This window comes from Ascidia mentula, chromosome 3, assembly GCF_947561715.1.
Source record: "Ascidia mentula chromosome 3, kaAscMent1.1, whole genome shotgun sequence".
Lineage (NCBI taxonomy): Eukaryota > Metazoa > Chordata > Ascidiacea > Phlebobranchia > Ascidiidae > Ascidia > Ascidia mentula.
The window spans coordinates 9,636,241-9,652,634 of NC_138568.1; the positions used below are offsets into that span (position 1 = coordinate 9,636,241).

The window sequence follows — 16,394 nt, forward strand, 5'->3', positions numbered from 1 at the left end:
TTTTCTGCTTGAAAAGGCCCCATTTGAAGCCGTTTTGGGCTGTCATGTAGGCAGCCTCTCGCTCAAGGTTTGTGAAAAATCTTTTTTGATGTTTGCTTTTATAAAGCAAATTTATCCAGTTGAAGCATGGATTTTCGACGGGATTTGATATAATTCTTTTTGTTTTTATTAATTCAAAATAAAAGTGGCGCAGTCTAGCCTTTTTCCAGTTAATCTCATTGTTTTGTTCTTTGAGTTCTTTAAATGTATTGATTGTATTTTGCCATTCAATATTTGGTTTCCATGCGTTGGGTCTGCTATTATCGTAGAGTGTTGGATTAATGATTTTAATTTGTGTTCCTAAGTTATACTGTGCCCATAATTTCCATAGTTCGTCGTATGTTTCGCTATTGATAAGATCTCGCAGTTTTTCCATTTGTGTTGCTTTTAATTTTGTTTCAATGTCCGGCATTTTGATTCCACCTTGGTCGTAATTTGCAATCATTTTTATTCGTTTGATTGGTTCTATTGTTTTAGGGTGCCATACGAATTTGTATAGAAGCGCATTTATGTTTTTTATGTTTTGCTTTGTCGGAAATATTGTGCGTGCAATAAACAGTATTTTTGGTATGATAAGTGTATTTATTATTGTGATTTTTCCAAAAATTGTTAGGTGTCTATTTTCGTAACTGCATATGATTTTTCTAATGTAGTTTTGAACTTCGTTCCAGTTTGTTATGTTTTCTTTTCCGTTTTCTTTGTATTTGATTCCCAGTATTTTTACTTCAGGTTTAATGTAAAGAGGAAATTGTTGGTTAATTTTTTGTTTTATATAATTCGACGTACATAAAATTTCAGTTTTTGCTTCATTAATTTTTTGCCCAGATACACGTTCAAAAACACATAAAGTTTTGAATATTTCCAAGATTTCATCACAATTTGACACGAAAAAAGATGTGTCGTCGGCATATTCTTGGATTTTTAGTTGTATATTACGATACTTAAAACCAGATATTTTTTCACATTTATTGATATTTTGTGTTAATGTTTCACTTATCATACAATAAAGCAACATACTCAATCCACATCCTTGGCGTACGCCTCGTTTTATTTTGATTTTGTCCGTCAACAGTCCGTTTATCATTATTTGACTTGTAATGTTGTTGTATAATATTTTTATCCATTCTATTGTGTGTGTCTGTATTCTCATTTTTTTTAGTGTTTTAAATAGAAATTTGTGATCAACTGTATCGAAAGCTTTTTCTATGTCTGTGAGGACTATTGCTAAATCTGTGTTATATTTTTGTGCTATTTCGATCGCTGTGTTTATGTTGTAGTGTATATGTTGTAATTGTCTTTGATCTAGTCCGCATTTTTGTTCTAATGATATTTTATGGTTTAGTTCATTTTGGAGTCTTTTAGCTATTGTTTTGCTGAGTATTTTATAGTCTGTATTTAGTAGTGAAATCGGTCTGAAATTTGTGATCAACGTTTTGTCTTTTCTTTTTGGTATTAATTTTACCACTGCGTTTTTCATATCCTCTGGTAAATGTTTCCTAATTGTAATGTTCGCTGCGAGTTTGTGGTAATCTTCTTTTATGTCAGCCCAAAAGAATTGGTAGAACTCCGTTGGGAGTCCGTCTAATCCTGGGGATGAATTTTTTTGCATCGTTTTTAACGATGCGAGTAATTCTTTTTGGCTAAGAATGATATTGTCGTTTAATGTTTCGTGTGGCACTGGTACTACGCGTTCTAAAAATTCATCTTGTTTCTCACTGTTTATTTCCCTCTCTGTGCCCGAGAGGGTAGCGTAAAAGTGCGTAATTTCTTGTATTATTTTTTCTTTCTCTGTTGTTATTTCATTTTGTATTTTTAGTGCTCGTATCGCAGTATTTTCTTGTTTTTTCGTTTCGATTTTAAAGAAGGATTTATCCGGCTTTTCTTCACTTGTTATTTCTTTTATTCTTGCTCTTATTTTTGCTCCTTTGTTTTTTTCGTTATCTAGTTGTTTGTTTTGTTTTCGAATTTTAAAGTATTCTACGTTTAAGTCTAAGTTTTCACTGTGTAGTTTTGTCATTAATGATTCCAATTTTCTTTGATTCTCTGTGTATATGTTATTTTTTTGTTTGTTTTTTTCTATCGCGAAAATGATTGTTTCTTTTTTTATTTTCTTTTTCAAATATTTCCAATATTCTAGAGTGTCTTCATATTGGTGTTTGTTTTGGCGGAAATCGCTGATGGTGAGTTTTATTTGTGTCACGTATTGTTTGTCTTCGAGTAGGCTTGTATTAAATTTCCAATAATTTTTTCCCCATTTTGCGTTGTTTCCTGTTTTTAAGGTGAGTGTCGGTGCTAAATTGTGATCTGTAAATGTTGTTGTTTTGTGTGTAAAAGTTTTAATTTTGTTTATCATTGGAAGGTTACAGTAAATTCTGTCAATTCGGGATGCGGATTTTTTTTGATTTGTATGTAAATACTTTTTTGTTTGGATATAATTGTCTAAAGGCGTCTTGTAGATTGTATATTAATTTGGTTTCTGACCACTGTTTCACGTCTTGTCTTTCCTTTGATGATTGTACTAAAGTGTCTATTTTGTTACATGTAAAATTAAAATCGCCGCCAATTATGATGTTTTGCTTTATTTCGTTTTGGTTGAGGTCTGTGTGTAGATTTTGTATTTGTCTTAATCTTGTTATTGCGGCGTCATGTGTATTTCCAGATTTGAAGTAAATGTTGTATATTGTAAATGTTTCTGTTTTATTCTCGTTTCGTGTCTCTAATGTTATTTTTTGAATGTGGTTAATTTCAATGATTTTATGGGTTATGTTTTCATATAAGTTTTTCTGTCTTAATATTATTGCTGTTCCGCTGTGTAGTCTGTTTTGTTCCGGTTGTGTTGCATTTGCGTATATTTTGTATTTGTTTTTTGATGCCCATTTTTTAATTTTGTCGTAGTCAATTTTGTGTGTTTCTTGAACAAGCGTAATATGTATCTTTTCTTTTTCGATCAATTGGTCAATGTTTTGTGTATTTCTGTTTAGCCCGTTGACGTTTACTGTTAGAATTTTGAGGTTTTCTGTCGCCATTGGATGTGTGTTGAAAAAAAAGGACGTTAACAGACGTTAATATTTTGATTTTTTAGGGAAAGGAAGTGGAAATGGATAGGATAGGGTGAAAGCCCGCAACGCTACCTTCTTCTTTCTTTCTTTCTTCTATTTTTCTTTGTTCCAGAATTGGAGCTGGAATTCGATGCTGTGGAAGGTTGATCTTCCTTTTTTCTTTTCTTGTCTTGGTCAGTTGTGCCAATGTTAAATTTGCTTCCCATTATTATTGCTTTTTTTTCTGCAGCTTTTTGTGTGGTTAGAGGTGAACGTATTGGAGTCATCGGGTTTGCGTTATTTGCTTTGTTTCTGCAGGGAGAGAGAAAATCTTTGGGCAGAGGGTTTTGGATAGTTTTCGGGGTTCCGTATGAAGAGTTATCAGATTCTGTATTGGTCATGATTTTTAGATCCCCGGATTCGGTAGATTTCATTGGCTCGACGGATTTTTCTTCTTCTATTATACCAACTTCTGAGGGTTGGTTCTGTTTTTCGGTTTCACTTTCTTTTTCTTGTTCGTTTTCTGTGGGTAATATTTGTGCTTTATTTAGTTTCTCCATTTTTTCTTCATGAATTCTTATTCTATTCAGGATTGGGGACAGGTCCTGTGTCTCTGTTACTATTCCTTGTCCTATGGGGGTGGATCTCTTGGGTAGTGGTGGGAATTTAAAGTCAAAGGAGAGCTTGGCTTGGCTTTGGGTTTTGCTAATTTTGGATACTTGTGGGCACCATCTGCCTCTGTGGCCTCTTTCTCCGCATATCGGGCAAAGATCCTTTTTTGGGCATTGTGACGCCCAATGGCCTCGTTTGTTACAGAGAGTACAGGCTGGGCCGAAACCCTCTCCAGGTTTAGCTATTTGGATGTTGTGGCCGAAGATTTTGGTTATGTATTTGATGTTTTCCTCCCTAAAGTCTTCTACAAATAGGTGCACATAACCGTTGTGTAGGTTTTTGTACTTTTTGTACGTAAGGAACCTGTGTTCGGCATACTTTCCCCATTTCAGGTCATTGACGGCTTTTTCAAAATGCTCTTGGGTCATTTCCAGGGGGACAGGGTATAAGGTTAGTTGGGTCCTGGGTTTCGGTGGCTTTTTCGCTTGTAATATTAAGCTAAAATGTTCGGTCATCTCGAAATCTGTGGGTTCTTTTAGTTCTTCTAATAGTTTTTCTCTTGTTTCCATTGCCAATTCGATGTTAGAGTATGTCACTTTGTATATCGATTGCGCTTTGTTAATGGATTGTACTCCACAGAGGAGATCGTTATATTTTTTTAGTATAGTCTGAAATAGTTCTACAAAGTCGTCCAGGGGATAATGATCTTGATTCAGGATTTGAATATATACTGACCGGTCTTCTTCTAAGAAGGTTTCTTTAGACACTGTCATTGAGTTTTCGTGAAGAGTAGCGGGGGCAAAGTTTAGTGTTTGTGGTTATTTTTCGGTATGTTACAAAAGAACGAGGAAAGGCGTTATAAGTTGACAGTAATTTGGTCTCCGCGACAAACAAACACGCAGGAAGTTAATTATGTAATTACGTCAGGAAGGAGGAGGGGGAGCCTCTGGGCACGACTCTGAAAGGAGTGTTCCCGGAGGGTCGCCTTCCTACTTTCTCTCAACAATGAGAAACAGTCTCCTTCGTTTCTACCTCAGAGAGCAATGAAACGTTGGGAGGATGTTTCTTGTGAGCTCTCTTTAGAGCACAAGGTTGGGTCCAGGAAACAAGTTCCTGGCTAGCAAGCTGACTGGCACAGGTAAACTGACACAAAATACGTCTAGACTGTTATAATATGGCTTTATCGCGAGTTAAATCAGGCAACAAAAATGAGCATGCACAAAAAACAACAGAGCACACGTGGTTTTGATACTTCCTGCAATAACCGTGAAATTGAACCGGTGAAGGCCCCCGTCAGGTAAGTATGCTTTGCACAGCTTCTTGAGAGGTAGCATTTTTGTCGTCCGTCTTTGTGTTTGCCGCATTGTGCATTTCACGGCTTATTTTATCTGGTCTCCGACAAGCACAACAACCAAATGTGCCGTTAAATTGATTGCTCTCCCGTCCTCCCTCTCTACCTCTCTTTCCTTGGCGTGTGCATACAGACGACACACACACACTCATGGGATGCACCGCTGTTTCGTGCAATTGTTTTGCGAATGATTAACAGATGGTTATTCCCACATGTGGGAATGTGGGCCGTGCCTGGAGGTAGTGCAATACCAGGACAACCCGTGGGCAGGTCGAAGCAAGCTCCGGCACCGTACCCCCTGTCCAAAAATCAGGTTAATACAAAGACATGCAAGCGAATCGCTTGCGTTCCAGGTATTAAACTGAGAAGAACAGAGTGGTGTACTAGTACCAACCCGGGTGTTAGTCGGGTGGACCATTCGCCATGCCGAAAGGGCTGGTTTGCAACCGTGGCCTCCGGTCGCCATCGCAAGCGACAGCAACCGGGCGAGGGGGTGTTGGATAGGCGAGTTCGCCCGTCCGGGTGACAGACAAGTAATCTGTCGGGTTCGTTTAAAACCGCGCCGAACCTGGGTCAAAAGACTGAGGTCGTGCGAGGGCACTATGGCCCCTCTGGGTATAAAATGGAAGGAACCCAGGTCTAAAACCCTCCCCGAGAAAGAAGGTCGGGGAGCCGACTACCCAAAGGGAGCAGACGGGGAACCAACGGGGGGGGGTTATTTCTGGTAACTACAGGGATGAGTCGGATGATCGCTCACCGACCAGAAGCAGAGCCCTGAAGGAACCACGGTATGCCCGGGTAGCCAACCCCTTCTTAGCTCTAAAGAGCCGAGAAGCGATGCCGCAACATCCACTGAGTCCGCAACGTCCGGAAGAGTCCGTCTCGCATTTGCTGCCAAATTTTATTCCTGTGAAAAATGAAAAAAAACAAAAAATTCCTGGTTTTTTTCCTACCGTTTTTGGCAGGCCATTCAAATTAGTTTGTTCACCACATGACGTCACAAACGGACCCATGACCCACCTCCCAACCCCCGACACGACTCCTCCTGACCGTAACAGGCGAATCCCCCCCGTAGAAACTTCGTTTCTACCTTACGTTTTGCTCTACATCAGAGGATTAGTAAAAGACGGGGATAGCGCGAACGCAGTCCCCACTAGCAGAAATTGTACGGCCGAGTTACCCACATTTGGGGTAATCGCAAGGGTCAGCTAAACCTAAGTGCAATGGCTAAGCCTCGCCCTGGGCCCACCGCCGGCCTTTTTTTTTTTTTTTTTTTTTTTTCAACGGCTCAGATTTGTGCATCTAAAATCAAAAGTAGATGTCACCCTTTTCATCACTGCCGTCCTAGCAAGGCGCAAAACGACAGGGCGAAAGAGGGACATCGAGTAAAATCAGGAAAAAAACGGAATGCCCTGTGCCATTATTGGTTACGTTACAGTTTCCTCTTTACCATATAAATTTTCTATTTTTTCTAATTCGAAGTTTAATTTCGCTATAATTTTGTAAAATAGTTCATTTACTAGGGGTTGTATCTTTTCCGTGTATATGTTTTTGTAGTCAAGGTGTAGTTTTTCCTTTATTATTGTTTTTTTAAATATAGCTAGCGTTTTGCGTTCTACTAATGATGTGTGGATTTCGAAAATATTGTACATAATTTCCTCGTTAGTGGCTTTTAGGTTTTTGGAGTGTTTTATTTGGACATGTATTTTTAGTTTATCTATAATTTGTTTTGTTATTGTGCATTCGGTGAGTAAATGTTTTATATCGTCATTGTTTTCTTTGCAGAATTTGCAATAATTAAGTCGCGCTCTTCCGTTTTTGAGTTGGTACATTTGATTTTTCTGCTTGAAAAGGCCCCATTTGAAGCCGTTTTGGGCTGTCATGTAGGCAGCCTCTCGCTCAAGGTTTGTGAAAAATCTTTTTTGATGTTTGCTTTTATAAAGCAAATTTATCCAGTTGAAGCATGGATTTTCGACGGGATTTGATATAATTCTTTTTGTTTTTATTAATTCAAAATAAAAGTGGCGCAGTCTAGCCTTTTTCCAGTTAATCTCATTGTTTTGTTCTTTGAGTTCTTTAAATGTATTGATTGTATTTTGCCATTCAATATTTGGTTTCCATGCGTTGGGTCTGCTATTATCGTAGAGTGTTGGATTAATGATTTTAATTTGTGTTCCTAAGTTATACTGTGCCCATAATTTCCATAGTTCGTCGTATGTTTCGCTATTGATAAGATCTCGCAGTTTTTCCATTTGTGTTGCTTTTAATTTTGTTTCAATGTCCGGCATTTTGATTCCACCTTGGTCGTAATTTGCAATCATTTTTATTCGTTTGATTGGTTCTATTGTTTTAGGGTGCCATACGAATTTGTATAGAAGCGCATTTATGTTTTTTATGTTTTGCTTTGTCGGAAATATTGTGCGTGCAATAAACAGTATTTTTGGTATGATAAGTGTATTTATTATTGTGATTTTTCCAAAAATTGTTAGGTGTCTATTTTCGTAACTGCATATGATTTTTCTAATGTAGTTTTGAACTTCGTTCCAGTTTGTTATGTTTTCTTTTCCGTTTTCTTTGTATTTGATTCCCAGTATTTTTACTTCAGGTTTAATGTAAAGAGGAAATTGTTGGTTAATTTTTTGTTTTATATAATTCGACGTACATAAAATTTCAGTTTTTGCTTCATTAATTTTTTGCCCAGATACACGTTCAAAAACACATAAAGTTTTGAATATTTCCAAGATTTCATCACAATTTGACACGAAAAAAGATGTGTCGTCGGCATATTCTTGGATTTTTAGTTGTATATTACGATACTTAAAACCAGATATTTTTTCACATTTATTGATATTTTGTGTTAATGTTTCACTTATCATACAATAAAGCAACATACTCAATCCACATCCTTGGCGTACGCCTCGTTTTATTTTGATTTTGTCCGTCAACAGTCCGTTTATCATTATTTGACTTGTAATGTTGTTGTATAATATTTTTATCCATTCTATTGTGTGTGTCTGTATTCTCATTTTTTTTAGTGTTTTAAATAGAAATTTGTGATCAACTGTATCGAAAGCTTTTTCTATGTCTGTGAGGACTATTGCTAAATCTGTGTTATATTTTTGTGCTATTTCGATCGCTGTGTTTATGTTGTAGTGTATATGTTGTAATTGTCTTTGATCTAGTCCGCATTTTTGTTCTAATGATATTTTATGGTTTAGTTCATTTTGGAGTCTTTTAGCTATTGTTTTGCTGAGTATTTTATAGTCTGTATTTAGTAGTGAAATCGGTCTGAAATTTGTGATCAACGTTTTGTCTTTTCTTTTTGGTATTAATTTTACCACTGCGTTTTTCATATCCTCTGGTAAATGTTTCCTAATTGTAATGTTCGCTGCGAGTTTGTGGTAATCTTCTTTTATGTCAGCCCAAAAGAATTGGTAGAACTCCGTTGGGAGTCCGTCTAATCCTGGGGATGAATTTTTTTGCATCGTTTTTAACGATGCGAGTAATTCTTTTTGGCTAAGAATGATATTGTCGTTTAATGTTTCGTGTGGCACTGGTACTACGCGTTCTAAAAATTCATCTTGTTTCTCACTGTTTATTTCCCTCTCTGTGCCCCAGAGGGTAGCGTAAAAGTGCGTAATTTCTTGTATTATTTTTTCTTTCTCTGTTGTTATTTCATTTTGTATTTTTAGTGCTCGTATCGCAGTATTTTCTTGTTTTTTCGTTTCGATTTTAAAGAAGGATTTATCCGGCTTTTCTTCACTTGTTATTTCTTTTATTCTTGCTCTTATTTTTGCTCCTTTGTTTTTTTCGTTATCTAGTTGTTTGTTTTGTTTTCGAATTTTAAAGTATTCTACGTTTAAGTCTAAGTTTTCACTGTGTAGTTTTGTCATTAATGATTCCAATTTTCTTTGATTCTCTGTGTATATGTTATTTTTTTGTTTGTTTTTTTCTATCGCGAAAATGATTGTTTCTTTTTTTATTTTCTTTTTCAAATATTTCCAATATTCTAGAGTGTCTTCATATTGGTGTTTGTTTTGGCGGAAATCGCTGATGGTGAGTTTTATTTGTGTCACGTATTGTTTGTCTTCGAGTAGGCTTGTATTAAATTTCCAATAATTTTTTCCCCATTTTGCGTTGTTTCCTGTTTTTAAGGTGAGTGTCGGTGCTAAATTGTGATCTGTAAATGTTGTTGTTTTGTGTGTAAAAGTTTTAATTTTGTTTATCATTGGAAGGTTACAGTAAATTCTGTCAATTCGGGATGCGGATTTTTTTTGATTTGTATGTAAATACTTTTTTGTTTGGATATAATTGTCTAAAGGCGTCTTGTAGATTGTATATTAATTTGGTTTCTGACCACTGTTTCACGTCTTGTCTTTCCTTTGATGATTGTACTAAAGTGTCTATTTTGTTACATGTAAAATTAAAATCGCCGCCGATTATGATGTTTTGCTTTATTTCGTTTTGGTTGAGGTCTGTGTGTAGATTTTGTATTTGTCTTAATCTTGTTATTGCGGCGTCATGTGTATTTCCAGATTTGAAGTAAATGTTGTATATTGTAAATGTTTCTGTTTTATTCTCGTTTCGTGTCTCTAATGTTATTTTTTGAATGTGGTTAATTTCAATGATTTTATGGGTTATGTTTTCATATAAGTTTTTCTGTCTTAATATTATTGCTGTTCCGCTGTGTAGTCTGTTTTGTTCCGGTTGTGTTGCATTTGCGTATATTTTGTATTTGTTTTTTGATGCCCATTTTTTAATTTTGTCGTAGTCAATTTTGTGTGTTTCTTGAACAAGCGTAATATGTATCTTTTCTTTTTCGATCAATTGGTCAATGTTTTGTGTATTTCTGTTTAGCCCGTTGACGTTTACTGTTAGAATTTTGAGGTTTTCTGTCGCCATTGGATGTGTGTTGAAAAAAAAGGACGTTAACAGACGTTAATATTTTGATTTTTTAGGGAAAGGAAGTGGAAATGGATAGGATAGGGTGAAAGCCCGCAACGCTACCTTCTTCTTTCTTTCTTTCTTCTATTTTTCTTTGTTCCAGAATTGGAGCTGGAATTCGATGCTGTGGAAGGTTGATCTTCCTTTTTTCTTTTCTTGTCTTGGTCAGTTGTGCCAATGTTAAATTTGCTTCCCATTATTATTGCTTTTTTTTCTGCAGCTTTTTGTGTGGTTAGAGGTGAACGTATTGGAGTCATCGGGTTTGCGTTATTTGCTTTGTTTCTGCAGGGAGAGAGAAAATCTTTGGGCAGAGGGTTTTGGATAGTTTTCGGGGTTCCGTATGAAGAGTTATCAGATTCTGTATTGGTCATGATTTTTAGATCCCCGGATTCGGTAGATTTCATTGGCTCGACGGATTTTTCTTCTTCTATTATACCAACTTCTGAGGGTTGGTTCTGTTTTTCGGTTTCACTTTCTTTTTCTTGTTCGTTTTCTGTGGGTAATATTTGTGCTTTATTTAGTTTCTCCATTTTTTCTTCATGAATTCTTATTCTATTCAGGATTGGGGACAGGTCCTGTGTCTCTGTTACTATTCCTTGTCCTATGGGGGTGGATCTCTTGGGTAGTGGTGGGAATTTAAAGTCAAAGGAGAGCTTGGCTTGGCTTTGGGTTTTGCTAATTTTGGATACTTGTGGGCACCATCTGCCTCTGTGGCCTCTTTCTCCGCATATCGGGCAAAGATCCTTTTTTGGGCATTGTGACGCCCAATGGCCTCGTTTGTTACAGAGAGTACAGGCTGGGCCGAAACCCTCTCCAGGTTTAGCTATTTGGATGTTGTGGCCGAAGATTTTGGTTATGTATTTGATGTTTTCCTCCCTAAAGTCTTCTACAAATAGGTGCACATAACCGTTGTGTAGGTTTTTGTACTTTTTGTACGTAAGGAACCTGTGTTCGGCATACTTTCCCCATTTCAGGTCATTGACGGCTTTTTCAAAATGCTCTTGGGTCATTTCCAGGGGGACAGGGTATAAGGTTAGTTGGGTCCTGGGTTTCGGTGGCTTTTTCGCTTGTAATATTAAGCTAAAATGTTCGGTCATCTCGAAATCTGTGGGTTCTTTTAGTTCTTCTAATAGTTTTTCTCTTGTTTCCATTGCCAATTCGATGTTAGAGTATGTCACTTTGTATATCGATTGCGCTTTGTTAATGGATTGTACTCCACAGAGGAGATCGTTATATTTTTTTAGTATAGTCTGAAATAGTTCTACAAAGTCGTCCAGGGGATAATGATCTTGATTCAGGATTTGAATATATACTGACCGGTCTTCTTCTAAGGTTTCTTTAGACACTGTCATTGAGTTTTCGTGAAGAGTAGCGGGGGCAAAGTTTAGTGTTTGTGGTTATTTTTCGGTATGTTACAAAAGAACGAGGAAAGGCGTTATAAGTTGACAGTAATTTGGTCTCCGCGACAAACAAACACGCAGGAAGTTAATTATGTAATTACGTCAGGAAGGAGGAGGGGGAGCCTCTGGGCACGACTCTGAAAGGAGTGTTCCCGGAGGGTCGCCTTCCTACTTTCTCTCAACAATGAGAAACAGTCTCCTTCGTTTCTACCTCAGAGAGCAATGAAACGTTGGGAGGATGTTTCTTGTGAGCTCTCTTTAGAGCACAAGGTTGGGTCCAGGAAACAAGTTCCTGGCTAGCAAGCTGACTGGCACAGGTAAACTGACACAAAATACGTCTAGACTGTTATAATATGGCTTTATCGCGAGTTAAATCAGGCAACAAAAATGAGCATGCACAAAAAACAACAGAGCACACGTGGTTTTGATACTTCCTGCAATAACCGTGAAATTGAACCGGTGAAGGCCCCCGTCAGGTAAGTATGCTTTGCACAGCTTCTTGAGAGGTAGCATTTTTGTCGTCCGTCTTTGTGTTTGCCGCATTGTGCATTTCACGGCTTATTTTATCTGGTCTCCGACAAGCACAACAACCAAATGTGCCGTTAAATTGATTGCTCTCCCGTCCTCCCTCTCTACCTCTCTTTCCTTGGCGTGTGCATACAGACGACACACACACACTCATGGGATGCACCGCTGTTTCGTGCAATTGTTTTGCGAATGATTAACAGATGGTTATTCCCACATGTGGGAATGTGGGCCGTGCCTGGAGGTAGTGCAATACCAGGACAACCCGTGGGCAGGTCGAAGCAAGCTCCGGCACCGTACCCCCTGTCCAAAAATCAGGTTAATACAAAGACATGCAAGCGAATCGCTTGCGTTCCAGGTATTAAACTGAGAAGAACAGAGTGGTGTACTAGTACCAACCCGGGTGTTAGTCGGGTGGACCATTCGCCATGCCGAAAGGGCTGGTTTGCAACCGTGGCCTCCGGTCGCCATCGCAAGCGACAGCAACCGGGCGAGGGGGTGTTGGATAGGCGAGTTCGCCCGTCCGGGTGACAGACAAGTAATCTGTCGGGTTCGTTTAAAACCGCGCCGAACCTGGGTCAAAAGACTGAGGTCGTGCGAGGGCACTATGGCCCCTCTGGGTATAAAATGGAAGGAACCCAGGTCTAAAACCCTCCCCGAGAAAGAAGGTCGGGGAGCCGACTACCCAAAGGGAGCAGACGGGGAACCAACGGGGGGGGGTTATTTCTGGTAACTACAGGGATGAGTCGGATGATCGCTCACCGACCAGAAGCAGAGCCCTGAAGGAACCACGGTATGCCCGGGTAGCCAACCCCTTCTTAGCTCTAAAGAGCCGAGAAGCGATGCCGCAACATCCACTGAGTCCGCAACGTCCGGAAGAGTCCGTCTCGCATTTGCTGCCAAATTTTATTCCTGTGAAAAATGAAAAAAAACAAAAAATTCCTGGTTTTTTTCCTACCGTTTTTGGCAGGCCATTCAAATTAGTTTGTTCACCACATGACGTCACAAACGGACCCATGACCCACCTCCCAACCCCCGACACGACTCCTCCTGACCGTAACAGGCGAATCCCCCCCGTAGAAACTTCGTTTCTACCTTACGTTTTGCTCTACATCAGAGGATTAGTAAAAGACGGGGATAGCGCGAACGCAGTCCCCACTAGCAGAAATTGTACGGCCGAGTTACCCACATTTGGGGTAATCGCAAGGGTCAGCTAAGCCTAAGTGCAATGGCTAAGCCTCGCCCTGGGCCCACCGCCGGCCTTTTTTTTTTTTTTTTTTTTTTTTTAATTGTACGGCCGAGTTACCCACATTTGGGGTAATCGCAAGGGTCAGCTAAGCCTAAGTGCAATGGCTAAGCCTCGCCCTGGGCCCACCGCCGGCCTTTTTTTTTTTTTTTTTTTTTCTCCTTTTTTTCATCACGGCTCAGAGCGTGTGATATCTAAAATCAAATATAGATGTCACGGTTTTCATCACTGCCGTCTAAGCAAGGCGCAAAGCGACAGGACGAAAAGGACATCAAAATAAAAGGTATGGCGCTCTCGATTTCGTAAGTGTTTTACAATTCGGCATTAATGGTGACGTTTATAACAGGTATATTACCTGTTTCAACATAATTCACTAATTTCCTCTTTACCAAATTTGTTTTCTAATCGTTCTAATTCAAAATTCAGATTAGCTATAATTTTGTAGAATAGCTCGTTTATCGTGATGTCTTTGTTTTCGATGTATTCGTTTTTGTAATCTAAATGTTGTTTTTCTTTAATTATTTTTGTTTTAAATATAGCTAAAGTTTTTTGTTCAACTAATGATGTATTTGTTGCGAAAATATTATATATGATCTCGTCGTTACTTGCTTGTAAGTTTTGTGAATGTTTTGTTTTTATGTATATTTTTAGTTTGTTTATGATTTGTTTTGTTATTTCACATTCTGTGAGTACGTGCTTTATGTCATCTTTATTTTGTTTGCAGAATTTGCAGTAATTTAGTCTGATTCTTCCATTGTTTAACTGGTACATGTTGTTTTTTTGTTTAAAGAGGCCCCATTTGAGGCCGTTTTGAGCTGTGAGGTAAGCTGCCTCACGTTCTCTGTTTGTAAAAAACAGCTTTTGGGATTTACTTTTATAAAGTAAATTTCCCCAGTTGAAAAGCGGGTTTTCAACTGGATTGTAGATGATCGTTTTTGTTTTTATAAGTTCGAAGTAAAAATGCCTTAGTTTAGCTTTTTTCCAATTTATGTCGTTGTTTTGTTCTTTTAATTCTTTATATATGTTTATTATGTTTTGCCATTCCTGATTCGGCTTCCATGCGTTTGGTTTCGTATTGTCGTAGTATGTTGGGTTAATTATTTTAATTTTTGTACCTAAATTGTATTGTGCCCATTTTTTCCATATTTCGTTAAAGTTTTCACTATTGATTAGGTCGCGTAATTTCTCCATGCGTGTTGCTTTTATCTTTGTTTCAATGTCGGGCATTTTGATTCCCCCTTGTGTGTATTCTGCAATCAGTTTGTTTCTTTTGATGGGTTCTATTTTCTTGGGGTGCCATAGGAAGGCAAATAATTGTCTGTTAATTTCTTTGATTGTTTTTTCAATCGGGTATATTGTGCGAGTGATGAAAAGGATTTTTGGGATGATCAATGTATTTATTATTGTGATTTTTCCAAATATTGTTAGGTGTCTATTTTCGTAACTGCATATGATTTTTCTAATGTAGTTTTGAACTTCGTTCCAGTTTGTTATGTTTTCTTTTCCGTTTTCTTTGTATTTGATTCCCAGTATTTTTACTTCAGGTTTAATGTAAAGAGGAAATTGTTGGTTAATTTTTTGTTTTATATAATTCGACGTACATAGTATTTCAGTTTTTCCTTCATTAATTTTTTGCCCAGATACACGTTCAAAAACACGTAAAGTTTTGAATATTTCCAAGATTTCATCACAATTTGACACGAAAAAAGATGTGTCGTCGGCATATTGTTGGATTTTTAGTTGTATATTACGATACTTGAAACCAGATATTTTTTCACATTTATTGATATTTTGTGTTAATGTTTCACTTATAATACAATAAAGCAACATACTCAATCCACATCCTTGGCGTACGCCTCGTTTTATTTTGATTTTGTCCGTCAACAGTCCGTTTATCATTATTTGACTTGTAATGTTGTTGTATAATATTTTTATCCATTCTATTGTGTGTGTCTGTATTCTCATTTTTTTTAGTGTTTTAAATAGAAATTTGTGATCAACTGTATCGAAAGCTTTTTCTATGTCTGTGAGGACTATTGCTAAATCTGTGTTATATTTTTGTGCTATTTCGATCGCTGTGTTTATGTTGTAGTGTATATGTTGTAATTGTCTTTGATCTAGTCCGCATTTTTGTTCTAATGATATTTTATGGTTTAGTTCATTTTGGAGTCTTTTAGCTATTGTTTTGCTGAGTATTTTATAGTCTGTATTTAGTAGTGATATCGGTCTGAAATTTGTGATCAACGTTTTGTCTTTTCTTTTTGGTATTAATTTTACCACTGCGTTTTTCATATCCTCTGGTAAATGTTTCCTAATTGTAATGTTCGCTGCGAGTTCGTGGTAATCTTCTTTTATGTCAGCCCAAAAGAATTGGTAGAACTCCGTTGGGAGTCCGTCTAATCCTGGGGATGAATTTTTTTGCATCGTTTTTAACGATGCGAGTAATTCTTTTTGGCTGAGAATGATATTGTCGTTTAATGTTTCGTGTGGCACTGGTACTACGCGTTCTAAAAATTCATCTTGTTTCTCACTGTTTATTTCCCTCTCTGTGCCCCAGAGGGTAGCGTAAAAGTGCGTAATTTCTTGTATTATTTTTTCTTTCTCTGTTGTTATTTCATTTTGTATTTTTAGTGCTCGTATCGCAGTATTTTCTTGTTTTTTCGTTTCGATTTTAAAGAAGGATTTATCCGGTTTTTCTTCACTTGTTATTTCTTTTATTCTTGCTCTTATTTTTGCTCCTTTGTTTTTTTCGTTATTTAGTTGTTTGTTTTGTTTTCGAATTTCAAGGTATTCTACGTTTAAGTCTAAGTTTTCACTGTGTAGTTTTGTCATTAATGATTCTAATTTTCTTTGATTCTCTGTGTATATGTTATTTTTTTGTTTGTTTTTTTCTATCGCGAAAGTGATTGTTTCTTTTTTTATTTTCTTTTTCAAATATTTCCAATATTCTAGAGTGTCTTCATATTGGTGTTTGTTTTGGCGGAAATCGCTGATGGTGAGTTTTATTTGTGTCACGTATTGTTTGTCTTCGAGTAGGCTGGTATTAAGTTTCCAATAATTTTTTCCCCAAGTTTTGTTATTTCCCGTTTTTAATGTCAGCATCGGTGCTGCGTTATGATCTGTAAATGTTATTGTTATGTGTTTGAAAGCTTTTATTTCGTTAACGAGTGGAAGGTTACAATATATGCGGTCTATTCTTGATGCGGATTTGGGGGATATGTACGTAAAAGTTTTTTTGT

The 16,394-nt window shown here is 37.3% G+C and overlaps 2 non-coding genes and 2 pseudogenes across 2 annotated transcripts; all 4 read right to left on the reverse strand.

Annotated features, from left to right (window-relative positions):
• Positions 1–5,257: 5,257 nt before the first annotated feature.
• On the reverse strand, positions 5,258–5,446 carry LOC145896486 (U2 spliceosomal RNA). Its single transcript, XR_014401933.1, has one exon. It is a non-coding gene; the product is annotated as a U2 spliceosomal RNA (small nuclear RNA).
• A 720-nt stretch (positions 5,447–6,166) lies between these two features.
• Positions 6,167–6,303, reverse strand: LOC145896229 (U1 spliceosomal RNA; annotated as a pseudogene).
• A 5,828-nt stretch (positions 6,304–12,131) lies between these two features.
• On the reverse strand, positions 12,132–12,320 carry LOC145896487 (U2 spliceosomal RNA). The gene has a single exon (XR_014401934.1). It is a non-coding gene; the product is annotated as a U2 spliceosomal RNA (small nuclear RNA).
• A 720-nt stretch (positions 12,321–13,040) lies between these two features.
• LOC145896919 (U1 spliceosomal RNA) lies at positions 13,041–13,177 on the reverse strand (annotated as a pseudogene).
• Positions 13,178–16,394: the final 3,217 nt, after the last annotated feature.